The sequence below is a fragment of the Dipodomys merriami genome, unplaced genomic scaffold (assembly GCF_024711535.1).
Source record: "Dipodomys merriami isolate MVZ:Mamm:240054 unplaced genomic scaffold, mDipMer1.0.p SCAF_1, whole genome shotgun sequence".
Classification (NCBI taxonomy): Eukaryota; Metazoa; Chordata; class Mammalia; order Rodentia; family Heteromyidae; genus Dipodomys; species Dipodomys merriami.
In genome coordinates, this window is record NW_027202270.1 from 79,782,122 (window position 1) to 79,799,837 (window position 17,716).

General features: G+C 38.9%; 1 pseudogene; it reads right to left on the bottom strand.

Moving 5' to 3' along the window:
• Positions 1–380: 380 nt before the first annotated feature.
• On the bottom strand, positions 381–16,681 carry LOC138838661 (polypeptide N-acetylgalactosaminyltransferase 11 pseudogene; annotated as a pseudogene).
• Between the last annotated feature and the right edge of the window lie 1,035 nt (positions 16,682–17,716).

The following is a 17,716-nucleotide window of genomic DNA, read 5'->3' on the forward strand; positions in this document are numbered from 1 at the left end:
TTCAACACATATTAATTAACTTATCCTATGCAATATTCTAAAAAAAATAAAAAATCATGACCAGTTTCTGATCAGATAAAACCCATGCTATCACCAAGGGGGAAATAAAGACGCATAAATAAATTTGAATGTTCTGTAGACACCTGGCTCTTTAGTATTACAATTATCTTCTAGCTGCCATCTCTAAGAAAGAAATGTCTAGCAGCAGCTCAGAAATGGCCGTAATGTCCTGTGAAACCTCTTCTTCCCTCCTTGGCTATTTTTGGCCTCAGTTCCATGTGGCCAGGGCGCCCATTCCGATTCCTGCACCAGTGACGTTCCTTCCCCCAGTTCCACAGTGGCCTCAAAGCCTGGTGAGACGCCGCTCCAGCTGGTTTACCTTAACCTTCTGGGTGCCACCGCTGGGAGGAGCAGGCTTTGCAGGTCCGCATGGCAATGGAGCCCTTCTGACCCACAGGCTCCACCACCCTGCATCACTGGCCCACAGACACCTGGGAACAATCAACTCTTTTCCCCCGCAGCATCTCCACTGCTGGGAGCATCCCGCCCCGTGGCACTTCATGAATCGTGGAGGGTCCCCTGAGCGCATTTTGGATATGTCCAGGCAGAGGATATTATTTAAAAACAATCCAGATCTGAGCCAGGTTCGCGCAGGACCTTCAGCAATCACAGAACTTCAGTACCACTAGGCTTCCCTTCTGGCTGGGCCACCAGGCGTTTGTCTGTCTGGAAATGATACCATCTTCCACGCCAAAGGCCTCTGTTGATGAACATAGGTTGCTGGGGTTTGGTGTTGGGTTTAGGTATCGGCATCTCTGGGTAAATATAATTCAAATACCACTTGAATGACTGATACCCCAATTACTTCCTAAGTTCAAACAAACACTGGCTCCCTGCAGCTCAGATGGGTAAGATTTCTCCTTATGCTCTTCAGTCCTGCTGTCTGACGCATGTCTACGGTAGTCCAAGTGGTTACTAATTAGCATATTAAAGACATCTTTCTGATAGCCCAAGTCTCTCATCTCCTGATTTAAAAATCATTCCCAATTCAGAAGAGAACTTTAGATGGTCTTTTCTCCGAATCTTCAATATTATTATCGTTCACATGATCCATTTTACTTGCTTGGAATTGTGATTCTAATACTCGAGGTGGACCTCGATATTAAGTAAAGCGGGGATAGAATTTATTGGGAAATAGTCCATGGGGCCAAGGCCCATTGAGGGGTACATTCTTACGGGGCCACATCAGTTCGCTGACATTGAAATAAATAAAAAGCAAAAGTGTCCAGGCTGCAGATGCAACAAGGCACCCATAACAGAAATATCGAACTGTGATACTTCCCGTTACAGACCTAGCAGAGTTCAAGGGACATTTGCAATTTCCTGTAGTTATTTTCTAATAGAGTCCAAATCATTGTTTTCCCTTTCTTCATGATACTCGCGCCACCCACAGGCCGTGGCCTTCACAGATGCGGCCAGTGCTATCCTCCTTGGCACCAAGACCCGTGAGGTTGAACAGGACACTGGCACCACCACCCAGGCAGCAGCCAGCCCTTATAATTTAATATTATAATTTCTAAATATATGAGGTTATATCAGCCATGGTGTACACTTTTGTGGGTACAATTGGAGGCAAATTTATCTATTTATTGATGTTATCTTTAAATTTTTGTATTGTAATGATAAAGGTGATGTGCAGAGGGGTTCTAATTACATGTCAGGTAAAGAGTACAGTACTTGATAGGAAATATTACCCTTTCCCTCACACTTTCACAGGTTTTCCCCTCCTATATTTGTGTTAGCTTTAAGTAACTGTACAAAGGAATTTCAATTCAACATGTTGATTTATGAGTACAATGCATCATGATCAATATCACCCTTATACAATCCCATCTACCCAATCCTACCCATCCTGTCCAGTTACCCAGTTCCATTCTCACTATGTATTTTGAATATTATGACTGTACTTGCCCATCATTCTGGATACAATTTTATATAGAAAACTCATTCCATGGACAATGGAGAAGCTGAGAAGTCTACGAGGGGTACTAAGGCAAGCAAGAGAAAGCAACACAAATAGCAGGGAACCTCTGCCACTCTTGGATGACTTTTTTTGGGACAGTGGAAGAAAGTCTCACCCTGGTGGTAGATGGAGCAATCTGGAATGAGTAAAAGCCAGTATGGGAACTGCCCAGCAGCATCAGGAAGCTCAGTGAGGCATCCACAGGAGAAGGGAATATCCTGCTTTCTCCCTTTTTTCCTTTGCGGTGTTTCCCATTGCCAGAATCCACCAAGATGCCACAGTCCAGGGAACCTGGGAATTGTAGGAGGTTTTGTTTGACCTAGTGCTGTGGATCAAACCCAGGGCTGCTAGACAAGTGCTCTACCTCTGAGCTGTATCTCCAGATGTAGTTTGTGGTATAGGACATGATTAGTTTTTGTAATTGTTCCAAGTAGATTTGCCTCGTTAATTGTGTTATCCACACAATAGAGATAAATCTTCTTTACCCCTACTACTATTTTGTTGGTATGAAATCGATTTCTGAAAGAGGTTTGTCAAAACAATGTGTCATTCTGGCTGGGTATTGGTTGCTCATTCTTATAATCCTAACTACTCAGGAGGCTGAGATCTGAGGACTGCAGTCCAAAGCCAACCAGGAAGGAAATTCTGAAAGACTCATGTCTCTAATTAATCACCCCAAATCTAGAAGTGTAGTTGTGGCTCAAGTGACAGAATGCTAGCCTTGAGCACAACCTGGAATAGACGCCAGGTCCCGACTCTAAGCCTCAGTACTGGCATACCCCTCCCCCCCATGGTCAAAGTACTTTATACACATATGCAGAAACAGAACAATAAAATCTGTTGAAATTGTTTTAAGGAAGGACTGGAGCAAGGGAAAGAGATGGTGAGGAAGAGTTATTATGAATGCATAGAATTGTCACAATAGATCTTCTTTGTACAACTATTATCTGCTAATAACATTTTTTATTTTTTTCTCATTCTGATTGTGGATTTAGCGAATTCATATGTTGGCTACTAGAGAATAGTCTCTAAGAGGACAATAAGAAAAAAACAGTAGCTGGAATAGTTTCCACACAGAAATGGTGATAGTCTGGCCTAAGATGGTGAAGATGCTTCCTAGTAATTAATGATTCCTAGGTTTCTGGTTTGGGAAGTTGGATGAATGATGAAACCAATTATGTACATGAGATACTCCTAACCAGTACTCATCCCTGAACAAATTACATAAGCCCTTTGGACACATTTTCTGCATTTATAAATATAGATTTAAGAATAGATAACATTTTATAGATGATAATAATGAAAAGAGCTAATATATGTAAAGTACTTAGCAGGATATCTGAATACTATAAATTGTTCAAATATGCTGTTATTACTGCTAATTAGGATATAATTAAAGAAGGGAAGGTTTGAGTTAGAGGTAAGAAACAGGTGTTTCTATAAAGGATCATTATATGTGAATTGTTTTGAAAATTGTCTTTCAGTAAAGAGGCTCTGACTCACCTTAACAAATGTTGCCAAGGAGAGAATTGAGAAAAGACCAATGGGAGGTCATTGGCAACTTCCAAGAAGGGGTAATGAAACACTTCCTCTTTTTCACTTCTTTTCTTTCCTCCCTTCCTCTTTCCTTCCTGTTCCTTCTATATCTAGTACAATTTTATTACCCATGGTTCTCTTGTTGTATATTAGATCTCTAGACTCATTCTTCCTGCATGCCTTTTATTTTGTATCTCTGACTTAAGTCTGCCCTTTTATTAGGAAGGAAGAATAGCTTAGGTGTCTGTGTAGGCAACATTTCAGAGGGAGATAGAATATTATGTGTACTTCCCTGTTTGTTTTTACTTTGAAGAATTATGGTGTGTTGTTGCTGTTGTCTGAGCTGGTTGTGGGCTTGGAAGCTAGCCACTCCCAAAAGCTACTGGAAAGCCTGACTCTGGAGAGCATGAGCCCAATTATACTAACAGAACACCAGTAACTTACCTGGGTTGTGATTTAGCATAGGATTCATAGATAGATTTTTTTCAAAACCTGTATTAAATTTTCACTGCAAGAGGGGAAAGTGAATGACTAGACAAAGATTGATGATCATGTGCATCTCTAGCTTTGAGCTACTGTGAAGAGTAAACACGACATAGTGAATACCATAGTGTTCGTTTTATTGCCTTGGCAGGCTTCAATGTGAGATTATGCATGACTACAAACCTCCCACAAGTTTGCACAAGCTTAGGAATTTTCTTATTAAGGCTGTTAAGCAATCTGCATTTTAGCAAGGGGATACAAGTGCTTGGAAAGAATCTTCTCAAGCATATTAATCTTGACTTGTAATTATGTATTCCTCTTCACTAGATTAGCACTGAGTTACATTTTCTTTTCTTCTTTGTGTTGTTAAGAAGAAAGATATTATTTTAAGCCCATTGTAATTACAGCTATTTGTCACTGGCTAGTTTTTACAAATAAGTTTGACTCAATTATGAATCTATTAACACATTTCCCATAACCTCAAAGGAGATTTAAAATATATTTCTATCTTTTGCCTTCTGGAAACCCCACCAAAACAACCAGCAAAGGGATAGTTTAAGATGCAAGCCCAATAAATGGAGCTATTTGAAGAGAAGAGACAATTTTGGAAACTCAAAAATAAATGATTACTTAGTAAGAAATGAATAGATCTGAGTCTATCTGAGATAATGAGTCTAATCAAGCAGTAAAGGAAACAAAACTAATATAATTTACAGAATATCCAAAGACTTAGAAACCCATAGTAGTAAGTCCCTGTGTAAGTGAAGATAAAAGGAGAAATAGCGTGTTGGAAGGATTATTAGGAAGCCTGTTTTAGAGAGAACTATATCCCTAGTCTCCTTCTCATGGTCCTGTAGCATCCCAAGACTGCCACCTCCCTAACTGGCAACTGGCAAGAGTGACAGTTTATTTTTAGAAAGGACTGAAATAGATGACTCAGTATTAGAAGACACTAGTGCAGTTGAGGGTAAGGGAACTATGAATTTATACATGTGAGTGCCTGAGATACCCCATACCATATCCATCTTTCCCTAAAATAGGCCCAGGACACTACATGTTAAACCTTCACCCTCTAGGTAGGACAGTGGCAGCATCTTCTCTGAGAAACATGGCTCACCCATGAAGATATTGAAAGAGGCTAACACTGGAAGACAACCCTCTCCACCCCATACACAAACACTGAAGGACTCAGGATACATGCTGACTTACCTCCTCAGAGTCCCAGCCTATGTCTTAAGAGATAATTCCTAAATATGATCAGGTAGGAAAATTCAAGGTATCTTCTGAAAGCCTTTACCTGAAGGATAGAAAATAAAATCATTTTACCATAGCTAAGATATGGAACCAACCCAGATGCCCCTCAGTAGATGAATGGATTAGGAAAATGTGGTATATATACACAATGGAAGTCTATGCCTCCATCAGAAAGAATGACATTGCCCCATTTGTTAGGAAATGGAAAGACTTGGAAAAAATTATATTAAGTGAAGTAATCTAGGCCCAAAGAAACATAGGTCCCATGGTTTCCCTTATTTGCAATATCTAGTATATGTCTGAGCCAAGCAGAAAAGGTCATATAAGTTGATGTTAGGGAAATGAACCCTAAGATATGTATTCAAATGTTTTTTTCTTTCATGCGATTGTTTCTAACACATTTATAAGATTATTTCCTTGTTGCTTTGTATGTCCCTCCCCCACAGTATAACCCCTGCTTTCACTGTATTTGATGTTGGTATAATTTGTGGAGGGGAAGGGAAAAAACAAGTCGTTTAAATAGGGATACAGGTGGACCCATTGCAACAATGAGATGTACAAGTCGTTATGTCGAAAACAATCTTTACAACTTTGGTGGGGGGGTTGGAGGAGGATTGGGTCGGGGGGGGGGAGGATGGGAAGGGATGAGAAGGGGAAACAAAGGAGGAGGCTACAATGCTTGATAAGAAATGTACTCATTATCTTGCCCATGTAATTGTAACCCCTCTGTACCGTATTTTCACAATAAAAAAAGAAAAGAAAATCATAAGAAAAAGATAATGTTAAAGAAATAAAGATGAAACAAATTTGAAAAAATCTCCCAAAGAAAGATTACTATAACCATGAAAAAGAACAGTATTTGATCCCAAAATAAATAAACAAAATACATAAATGGAATATTCCAAGAACATCAGAATTTTTAAAAAATTAAATACACATCAGAAATGAAAAGAAAAACTTCCAATAGAAAGGCTGAGATATAAATGAGAATTTTCCCAATCAAAAGAAAAGAGGATAGGAAATCTCTCTGTGTCTCTCTCTCTGTCTCTCTGTCTCTCTCTGTCTCTCTCTCTTGCACACACACATACACATACAAAGACACTTGAGAAATAACTGTTTGTATATTAAATAAGAGAAAACAGACATAAAGCATAGAGAAAAGGGAATAAATGATCTGAATTTCCAAACTAAATAATTTCCCAAATGAAAAGGTCAGATAATGTGATGTCAGGAAAATGAACCCTTAGATATGTATTTTAATGTTTTTTTCTTTCATGCATGTGTTTCTAACGCATTTATAAGATTATCTCTTTGTTACTTTGTATGTTCCTCCCCCACAGTATAACCCCTGCTTTCACTATATTTGATGTCAGTATAACTTGTGGAGGAGACGGGGAAAAACCAGCTGTTTAAGGATACAGGTGGACCTCTTGCAACAATGAGAAGTACAAGTTGTCATGTCCAAAACAAGCTTTACAACATCGGTGCGAGGGGGGGGAGGGGAAGAGGGGGGAAGGAGAAGGATTGGGATTGGGGGGGAGGGGGGAGGCTGGGAAGGGATGTGAAGGGTAAACCAAAGGAGGAGGCTGCAATGCTTGGTAAGAAATGTACGCATTATCCTGCCCATGTAATTGTAACCCCTCTGTACAGTATGTTCACAAATAAAATTAAATTAAATGAAAAAAAATAAATGAAAAAAAATAAAAAAAATAATTTCCCAAATGAAACAGTGTCAGGCTATTGGACAACATTATGAAGTTTCAAACACTGAAGACTAAGAGAAGATACTGAAAGACTGTAAGGAGGAAAAAATAATATCCAGATCATATACGCAAGATAAGCAATAAGTGATAGTAAAAAGTATTCCACTGGAGGCTGGACCAGCAGAATGCCTGCTAATATGCATGCCTGAAGCCCTGAGTTCAAACTCAGTACCATAAAAAATGAGTTCCAAAAACTTAGTAAAGATTATTAATCTATAGTCATGATAACAGGAATTCATCAAACCTGGTTTGAATGGCAAGTGCCTACAACTTTACCTATTATCCTAGCTACTCAGGAGACTCAGATGTAGTGGATTTCGATTACAATCCAGACCAGACAGACCTATCTGACTCTATTGCTAATTAACCAGCATACTGTCAGACTGGAGGCATGACTCAAATGGCAGTGTCAGATATGAACAAAAAAAAATCTGAGTAAGAGTGAGAGGCTCTTAATTCAAGTTACTCTTTCTTCTCTCTCTTGCTCTCTCATTGACTTTTAGAAAGTTCATTGTTATTTTTATTGTATAAATTTACAGAATACATTGTGATCATTTGATACATGATAACTGTCCTGATCATTTCATGGCAGTAATATTTCCATGCATCTGTGGTCAGTTGTCAGCTAATCTGGAGCTAACTGGCTCTAGTTGGCTTCATTTACATGCCTGTTGTATGTGTCAGCTTGGAGATGGGGTGACTGAACTATGCTTTTCTTCCCCTCAAGAAGATGATCCAGTTTCATTGCATGATAGTCAGAATTTAAAAGCCTAAAACACAAGGACTCTTCAAGCCTCTATTTCATCATATTGGTAAACTTGCCATTGACCAGAGCAAGATAGATGATCAAAGTCATAGCCAAAGTGGAAGGTCCACTTAAAGTTAACAGGAAAGAAAACCATTGTTGGCCATTGTGCTATCACTTAACTACAGAGCTTGTCAGAAGATTCCAGGAGAAATTTCTGTAGAAAAATTGAAAATAGTGAAATATGTTTGATGTCTCAGAACATGTTGAGAGAAAACCAAATTTACTACATGGAAATTATGATAAGTGGAAAGATAACTAGGCAGAAAGGCAATTATTACTCTGAATATAACAGAATATCATTCAACAAGTAAGAATAAACATAATTTGAAACAGATTTAGCAGTAAAAATCATTTACTTCTGTATAAATAACTCAGTGAATACCATTGAATAGTGATGATATACTTTGAATGTTTATGTCTTCCCCAAATTCTTACATTAAAACCTAACCCCTATGGTGATGGCATTAAGAGGTGAGCCTTTTGGACACAGGTCTTGCCCTGATCAGTGATTCCCTTGTAAAAAGATACATGGGATTGCCAATTTGTCACTTCTACTAAGTGAGGACACACATAGGGTACTATCTATGAGAAATTGCCCTCACCAGATACCAATACTCCTATACTCCCGAACTTCAGAGCTGTAACAGTAAATTTGTCTTGCTTAATAAATTACTCAGTAACTTGTTATCCTATCCTAAATAGATAAAGATAATAGTATAACCAAAATTATAGTGTGACAACATTTGAGGAAAGGTGGAGAGCTGGGTATCAGTGGCTCACATCTGTAATCCTAGCTGCTTGCAAGGCAGTTCCAGGCAGGAAGAAAAAAAGTTCTCAAAACCCCTTCTCAACTAAGAGCTGGGCCTGGTAGTGTGCTGGTTATCTTAGCTAGACAGGAAGCCAGCCTAAGAAGACAGATCATTGCTAGGCCTATATCCAGGCAAACCTTATCTCAAAAATAGCTATCACATAAAAGGGCTAGAGAGGTGACTCGGCATAGGAGCACTTGCCCGGCAAGCACAGGGTTCTGAGCCCAAAAACCTCAGCACCACCAAAAAGAGAAAAAGAAGAAAAATGGGATAGAAAAAGTGGTTACAGATGAGGAGGCAGGAAAGATTTTTTTTTAAGTTGAGTCCTACTTCTCCATTTCTCTTCCAGAGCAGAAAGTCAAAGATCATATCTAAAACTAGAAAATCAAGAAGCAAGAATGCAAGAATATTACCTAGGAAAATGGAGACAACCCCCAAAGCTTTCAGATAAAAGAAATGAAACTGAAGTCTTTTCAAAGGAACACATAGTAAATGGGGGAGGGAAAGGGAGGGATAAGAGACTGCTGCATTCACAGTAAGTCACAGAGAATGATCCTACGCATGTTAACGTAGATTAAAAAAAAATAAAGCCAAAAGAAAAAAGAATGAAAGAAGAAGAACAAAAAGAAGGTGATCAATGTCATTGATCCAGACTGATATGCAATGATCTCTGTCTAATACTAAGTGAAAAAAAGCAAGATGCAAAAAATAAATGTTGCACAATAAGCCCTTGTTTGTAAAAATGGAGGGAGAAGTAACTTATACATACATGCTTATATGGGTGCAGACTGATTCATCAACAAACTCTTCTGAGTCTACCTCCAAAATAAACTCTAACCAGAGCTTGCCAATTCCATTCTTAGTTGTCAGAAAATGGTCACCCCTTGTACACACTGAAGTAGTATTCTCTCCACAGCCTCCCTGCCCTCCCTGTCTAGATTCCACACAGTGCCAAGTCACATCAAAAATCCTTGAGCTTTAAGACATCCAATGAAACCAGATGCTTCAACTAGTTCATGTGATCTAATGCTGACTTGTTCTTCATCTTCTAATGCATTTGCACCTGGGAACTTTGCCATCCTAGCCGGCCTGCCTGCTGGCCTGCCTGCTGGCTGATCTCTCTCAGGTGTTTGCTTCAGTGTCATCTCAGAGAGGCCTCTTGTTGGCTTCTTCTGTGCCTTCCTCCTCCCATCCTATTTACTTGTCATTGCCACTTCATCCTGATTTATTTTCTTCACAGAATAGATCACCACTTGAATTTTAAATATAGCTAAGAGTCAAGTATTGGCTCTTTTAAAAGAATGCAAAGTCTCAAAAAGTACAGCTGTATTAGTTTGTTTTGTTGGTTGCAATGATCTCCAAGTCCCTAAAATGAGGCCTGACTCAGAGTGGCTATTATTTAATAAAATTGTTCTGAGCCCTGCACGATGGTGCATATCTGTAATGCCAGCACTAAGAAGGTTAAAGCAGGTAAATCATATTTAGCCAATATGAACTATATAGCAAGACTCTGTCTCCAAACAATTTTTTAATAAATTAATTTTAAAAATCCACATTATGTTGAAATAGATGCCTCTTTAAAGGAGAAATGAAGACTTTCTGCTTTTCACAACAAAGAAAAACCTATTTATAGCACCTGCTTTGGGGACAGGAATTGGGAGCATGGGTCAGTGAGCAGAAGATCCTGAGTGACTCTCACTTCTCCATATCCTTTGCCCTCAACTCCCACAGCACGCAAGGCCAAGATGTGGTCTCCACACTGTCAAGCATCTGTGACAATCTTCTGCTGTGACTCAGATCCACCACCACGTCTCAAGGACATGTGAGGATATCTCATGTATTTATTTGTACTTTCTTCATGAAATAAAAGAAACATAATATGAATCACAGGTTTTGAAGCAGGGTGTATAATTTATAAATTATATTCTGGATTTCATGTTCAAAGTAGTTTGGCTGACAAGCTCATGCAATGAAAGAAACTACTCTAATTGTTTGGTCACAGGCTGAAGTTGTAGCTCAGCAATAGAATGCTTGCTGAACAGATGAAAGGCCTGTTCAAATCCCACTACCATAAAAGAATCACTTATTACTACTCAGGAGACTGAGATCCACAGACTGAAATTCAAAGCCAGCTTAGGCAGAGAGATCTATAAGATTCTTTTTTTTTTACATTTGCAGAATATTTTTAAGTACATTTTTTATTGTGAAAGTACTGTACAGAGGGGTTATAGTTACATGAGTAAGGTAATGAGTACATTTCTTATCAAGCATTGTTGCCTCCTCCTTTGTTTTTCCCCTACCATCCCTTCTCTCCCATCTCCACAACTACACTCCCCGTGCCCCCCCCAAAATTGTAATGAGATGTACAAGACACTGTTAAACATCGAACTGTAAGATTCTTATCTCCAGTTAACAAGCAAACAGCTGAAAGTACAGATGTGGTTTAAGTGGTAGAGCACTAGAGTAGCATCCCTGAAGGAAAAAGCCAAGTGAGAACATAAGGCCTCATGTTCAAGCCCCAGTAGTACTCTCTCTCTCTCTTTCCTTCTCTCTCTCTCTCTCTCTCTCTCTCTCTCTCTCTCTCTCTCTCTCTCTCTCTCTCTCTCTCTCTCACACACACACACACACACACACACACACACACACTCCACAAACATGTATACACAATCTGAATTTTTTTAAAGAGTTTGATCACAAACTGAAAGTACTATATTGGTCTTATAAATAGTGAACATACTTGATTTGTCTCACAATGTGTTACTGTTGTTTGAATAAACACAAAAATCCAGAGATTTCTTATAATACTCCAGATTTTTGGCTTTTTTAGAAAACTCAAGGATCTAATAGTGCTGGTTCCATGATTTGATGGAGCCAGTGGGCTTATAAGCACACATTCGTGGGCTTATACACCAAGGGCTTCCCAATACAATGTGGGTTTTCACACTCAGCTTGCCACCCTCACTTAACAGCTTAGCCCTGTAGACATTTTAGTTTATACTATTTAGTTTAAGGCTCTGTTCTGACCCTGTTTCTCAACCACAAATAATTTGTTCTTGATGGCAGTGAAAGGAATGAATGAACATTTTCAGATTGTCTACTTTCATCTACTTTATAAAACAGATTTAATACAGAGTTATTCCCATTCTAACATTATACTTACTCCTTTCCAGTATTTTTGAGTGACAGTGCTAAAGGACAGAGTATTTGTTGACACACTAAAACCAAGCTTAACCTGGAGCACCTCCCTGGGAGTCAACATCTTTGGCTGTGTCCTGTCTAATAACCACCAATTTGTAGCCCCTGCTGGTTTTGAATCTCAATCCTCAGATAGCAGCCTCTTGAGTAAATAGGACTACAGGTGTGAGTCACAGAGCCTGGCAAGATACACTTCTATGGATGTTTTTGGTATAGTATTTCTGAGTTTCTCAAAGTATCCAGCTTTGAGAATGCATAACAGATTTGCTGAATAGGTGGTTAACATAAAATAAAAAACATAGACATTGACAATAACTAGCAATGCACACATAGTGCATGTCCATCCACACACAGATAAGTTCACATACAGGAACAGCAGGAGGAATGTCTCAGCACTTTTGGTTTTTAGGCTGTTTGTAACATCATTATCTCAGGTGGTCAGGCTTTCTAGAGAAAATGAGGCTTAAAAAAGTCCCTCTGATCACATTTTCTAAAGGGAAAGTCAAAGATTCAAACCTAAGTCTAATTCCAATGCAATGGTTTTACAAAATCAAATATCCCTACCAAATAAATAAAAACTCAGACAAAACCCTTGATAAGAAGATAATGGAGCCAGGTATGGTGATTCATGATATATCCTCAGCTATTTGAGAAGCAGAGATCAGAAAGATAGCAGTCAGGGACTACTTTGGACTGTAGTCCTATCTACATGGGCATAGGTAGGAGGATCTGGGTACAAGAACAACCCAGGAGGCCCTGGGTGAAGAAATAACTAAAAGCAAAAAGGATTGAGGACATGGCTCGATTCAGAAAGCAATTGCCAAACAAGTGCAAATCCTTGAGTTCAAAACCTAGTACTGCAAAAAAATAAAATAAATAATGTGGTAGCAGTCTCTTCAATAAGATACTCTTATCTAGTGATTTAACTTTGTTATTGAAAATAAATTAAGGAATTAGTGTTTGTTCTGTGACTATGTCTGAATGGACAGTCAAAGTTTCTTTAATCAAAATAATAGAGGGAGGGCTGGGAAGGTGGCTCAGTGGTAGAGCGTTTGCCTTGCATGCTCGAGGCCCTGGGTTCGATTCTTCAGCACCACATAAGCAAAAAGAAAAAAGCCGGAAGTGGCGCTGTGGCTCAAGTGGTAGAGTGCTAGCCTTGAGCTGAAGAGCTGAGGGACAGCACCCAGGCCCAGAGTTCAGGCCCCACGACCAGACAAAAAAAAAAAAAAAATAGAGGAAAACAATGAAAGTTTCTTGGAGTAGCATTCAGTTCAAGTTTAAGAACTTAAGCCCAAAGAAGTAAAACTTTAACATCTTTAGACCTTGACCAGAGGTCAAAATTGAAAGGTCACAGTCAAAATTGGAAATTCTTACAAAAATGGGAAGTTGCTTCTTAGCCACAACTTCTATTTATTATAGGCAAAAGTGGAGGCTGCATTAATTTCTTTTAAATAGGACTAAAGTGCCAGTTTTGTTTCTCCAACAGAAGCAGTTTCAGTATGAGCAAGGGATGTTGGTGAGAGAAAGCAACAGTGGGAAGACTTAGACGCCACTCTCAAAGAGTTTGTGTTATGTTAGAGATGTTGAGAAAACTGCATCTGGCCCAAAGAGAGTTATTAGGTCAAGTGAGTTCTGTGCCCACAGGGCAGAGTCAGCTAAGCAGGGGATTTTTATTTATTTTCTGACAGTACCAAGATGTGAAATTAGAGCCTCACACTTACTCAGCTTGCTTTCTGGGCTGAAGCTCTACTACTTGAGCCAAGACTAGAGCTCTGATTTTTGCTGCTTTTATTACAAATGAGGTCTAGTGGACTTTTCTGCCCTAGCTAATCTTGAACCACCATCCTTTAAAGCTCAGCATCCTGAGTAGCTAGAATTACAGTATGAGCCATCATACAGCCAAAACAGAGGACTTTTTAAAAGTAAGTTTTGTGTTGTAAAAATATTGTACAGAGATAAGTTACATGAGCAAGGTACATTTCTTTTTTAATTTTAATTTTAATTTTTTGTGAACACACTGTACAGAGGGGTTACAATTACATGGGCAGGTTAATGCATACATTTCTTAGCAAGCATTGCAGCCTCCTCCTTTGGAGCAAGGTACATTTCTTATCAAGCATTGTTGCCTCCTCCTTTGTTTTTTCCCTACCATCCCTTCCCTCCCACCTCCACAACTACACTTCCCCACACCCCCCCTACCCCCACCTAAATAGTAAAGTTCATTTTTCAACATAGAGTCTTGTACGTCTCATTGTTACAATGGGTCAACCTGTATCCTTATTTAAGCATTTTGTTTTTTCCCTTTCCCTCCCCAAATTAGAGAAGTATATATACAAGATGCAGGGCATCAACATCAAATACAGTGAAAACAGGGGTTATATGGTGGGGGAGGAACATATAAAGCAACAAAAAAATCACATGGTACATTATAAATATGTTAGAAATAATAGCAAGAAAGAAAAAACCTCTTGTGTTCCTATCTTGGGGTTCATTTCACTTAACATCATCTTATGTGGTATTATGTACATAGCTTTTGATCTTTTCTGCTTGTCCCAGACATACACTAGTTATCACAAATAAAAGAAACCATGGGACCTATATTTCTTTGGGCCTGGCTTACTTCACTTAATATAATTTTTTCCAAGTCTTTCCATTTCCTAACAAATGGGGAGATGTCATTCTTTCTGATGGAGGCATAGAATTCCATTATATATATATATATATATATATATATATATATATATATAGAGAGAGAGAGAGAGAGAGAGAGAGAGAGAGAGAGAGAGAGATCACATTTTCTTGATCCATTCATCTACTGAGGGACATCTGAATTGGTTCCATATCTTAGCTATGGTAAATAATGCTGCAATAAACATAGTTGTGCTGGTAGCTTTAGTATGGTCTTGTTTGTGATCATTTGGGTAAATGCCCATTGCTGGGTCATAGGGGAGCTCTATGTGGAGTCTTTTAAGTAACCTCCATACTGCTTTCCAAAATGGTTGAACAAGTTTACACTCCTACCAACAGTGTAGTAGGGTTCCCTTCTGGCCACATCCCCTCCAGCATCTAAAACAGAGGACTTTTGATAGATAAGTATGAACAGGGAAGGTTTGAAGCAGGAAGAATTAAAAAGTTACTCTACACCCAGGCTGTACACACAGCACACTCCTGTGTGTGCACCACTTAGGAAAAGAGATGTGGTAACCAGATTCTTGCACAGTGAGATAAGATAAAAGGGCTTCAATAAATTAATCAGAATCATTGTGAACATGATAAGATAAGGGTTTCAGATGACAGAGGGTAAGGCAGCTGGTGAATAAGAGATACACATAATTCTTTAACAAAAATGGGTTATGCAATTCAGGACCATTCATGTCATTAAAAGAAAAACATATTAAATAGGTGGAAAATTGGTGGTTGTTATAGATACATACAAGCTGGTGGAGAACACAATTATAAAATCCAAGATAAATCCATAATCTGGCAAATGAGTGCTCATAAGGTAATGGAAAAGAAGCTTTTAGCTTACCATTTACTTCTTTTTTAGCTTTTCTCATTGAACAATTAATACCTGAATAATTCTTCCTCGCAAAAACTATAAAATGTGCAGTCAAAATCCTTAATGGCCAACTCATAACTGCTCCCTTTCCAAGTCTTAACACCATATCCAGTGTATGTTCCTCTGACATTTAAAGTACATGTGCATATAGTATTTGAGCACGGGCCAAAGGGAAAATAAAGTTTACAGGAACTGTAACACTCATTCCCTTAATAAAGTCCAGGCTGTACTTGACAGTTCCATATAAGGTACTCACTTGTTTAGAAAACATCTCATGGTTGATTACCATGTGCCCAGGGACAGAAAATACAACAATGGCCTCAAGTTCATCACCCTGGATACTGGCATGGGTTTCTGCCATATACAGATAAGGAAAATGAGACTCATAGAAAAATTATGCAACTCACCCAACAATACTTTGAGTTAAGTAGTGGTGTTGGGTATCAAATCTTGGCTTGTTTATCACAGTAGTCTGACCCTCCTTTTCTACCTATTGGTTTTTCAACCATTTATTTATTTGTTTGTTTGTTTGTTTGTTTGCTGGTACTGGGGATTGGACCCAGGATGTTGCCCTTGCTATGCAAGCGCTCTACCACTGAGCCACCTTCCCAACCCCCAAACTATTTTTTTTGAAACCAGAAGTCTTGTTTTATAATAAAAATAAAAATAAAAGGTCACATTGTAGCACAGTGTTCAGAAAGATAAAAGTAGAAATGGTTTATTCAGTAGCTCTCTGAAAAGATGAAATTGTTTTCAAGAGGACTAGATGGAATTATTAACATGCAGTATCTCAACAACCCAAGCCTCCTATCATTGAACAACTTTAGGGACTCAAACTAGAGATCAGCAGAGCATTCATGTTGGCATTCTATGCCAGCTTTGCTACTTGCAAGTTGTAGGCTATGCTTCAGTTTCTCACATCTATAAGATGAGGGTAATAGTGATACCTCTGTATGATAGGAAGAATTCTAAGAGGGCTTCAGGATTTCTGCCCTCTGGTGTGCCTGCTCATTGAATTATCATTAAATTATTATACCTCCTAAACCCAAATGTTGGATGGCTCCAGTAACTGTGAAGCAGTATCACACTTGAGTTAGAGTTATTAAAAGAGATCATTCTGAATGTTCACAGAGACTCACCTCCTGATGTAAGAGAAATCAAACAGCCCTCGAGGAGAGAAGATAGCATCACTTCCCAGAGCTCTGGTAGTCCCTGACTGAGAATGAGCAAGAAAGCAGGGTTCCTGGCCATTGTTCTAGACAGACTGGACTACTCTAAAAAAATACCTCAGGCTAGATCATTTATAAAGAACAAAAATTTCCCACTTTTCTGGAGGCTAGGCAGCTCAACATTAGAAAGTCAACAGATTTGGTGACTGATAAATTCCTGTTGCTCAAAAGGTAACTTTGCACACTATGACACCAACCATGAACCCTCAAGAAGAAGCAGTCAGTGAGAAAAATCTCTTTGCACAACAAAGTATTGAGGCCAAGTTTTAGCTTCCTCAAATTACCCTTGGTTCCCTTCAGCAATGCTTTCTCACAGCTCCACCAACAAAAGCCTAACTTGCAACATATGAGTGGGCTATGTCCATATGACCTTGCCGGTCATATTGACGCCCCAGTGCTCACTGACATTTTCTTATTGGAGATCTCCTCCTGAATTTATTAGTCATCCTGGCCACCTGAGCTAACCCAAACGATCAATCTTACACATAGCTTCCCGCCACTGCTCTGGCATTTCCTGACTGGGATCTTTTTAACTTCCCCAACCAGAGCCTTTTCCTCAAATTCCTAGAATTGACTGAAATAATTAATTGATGGCAAGTTCTCCATTGGCCGAATATAAGAGAATATTAACAGGAAGATTATCAACTGAACTGTCAACCCTACATTCTGCATATAAAGTGCTAATCTCGGTATTATGGGGATTCAAAGAGGAAGTTGTGGTTCATCTTCACCTTACCTTTGCTAGGAGATAAAACAGAATATAAGAACTTAATAACATACATTGTAATGGTACATACATCTGAGCATGTACTTGATTACCAGTAAGTGGAAAGTACAACTTTTACAAAAGTTTTTGTTGTTTGACAGAACTAGAGATTGAATAGAAATCAGAGCCCACCAGGTATTCTCCCACTTGAGCCATGAGCCCAGTCCTTTATGCTTTAGTTTTTCTTTCAGATATGGTCTCACACTTTTACCTAGAGCTAGCTTCAGATGAAAATCATCCTGCCTTTACTTCCTAAAAAGCTGGGTTTACAAGCATATGCTACCATACCTA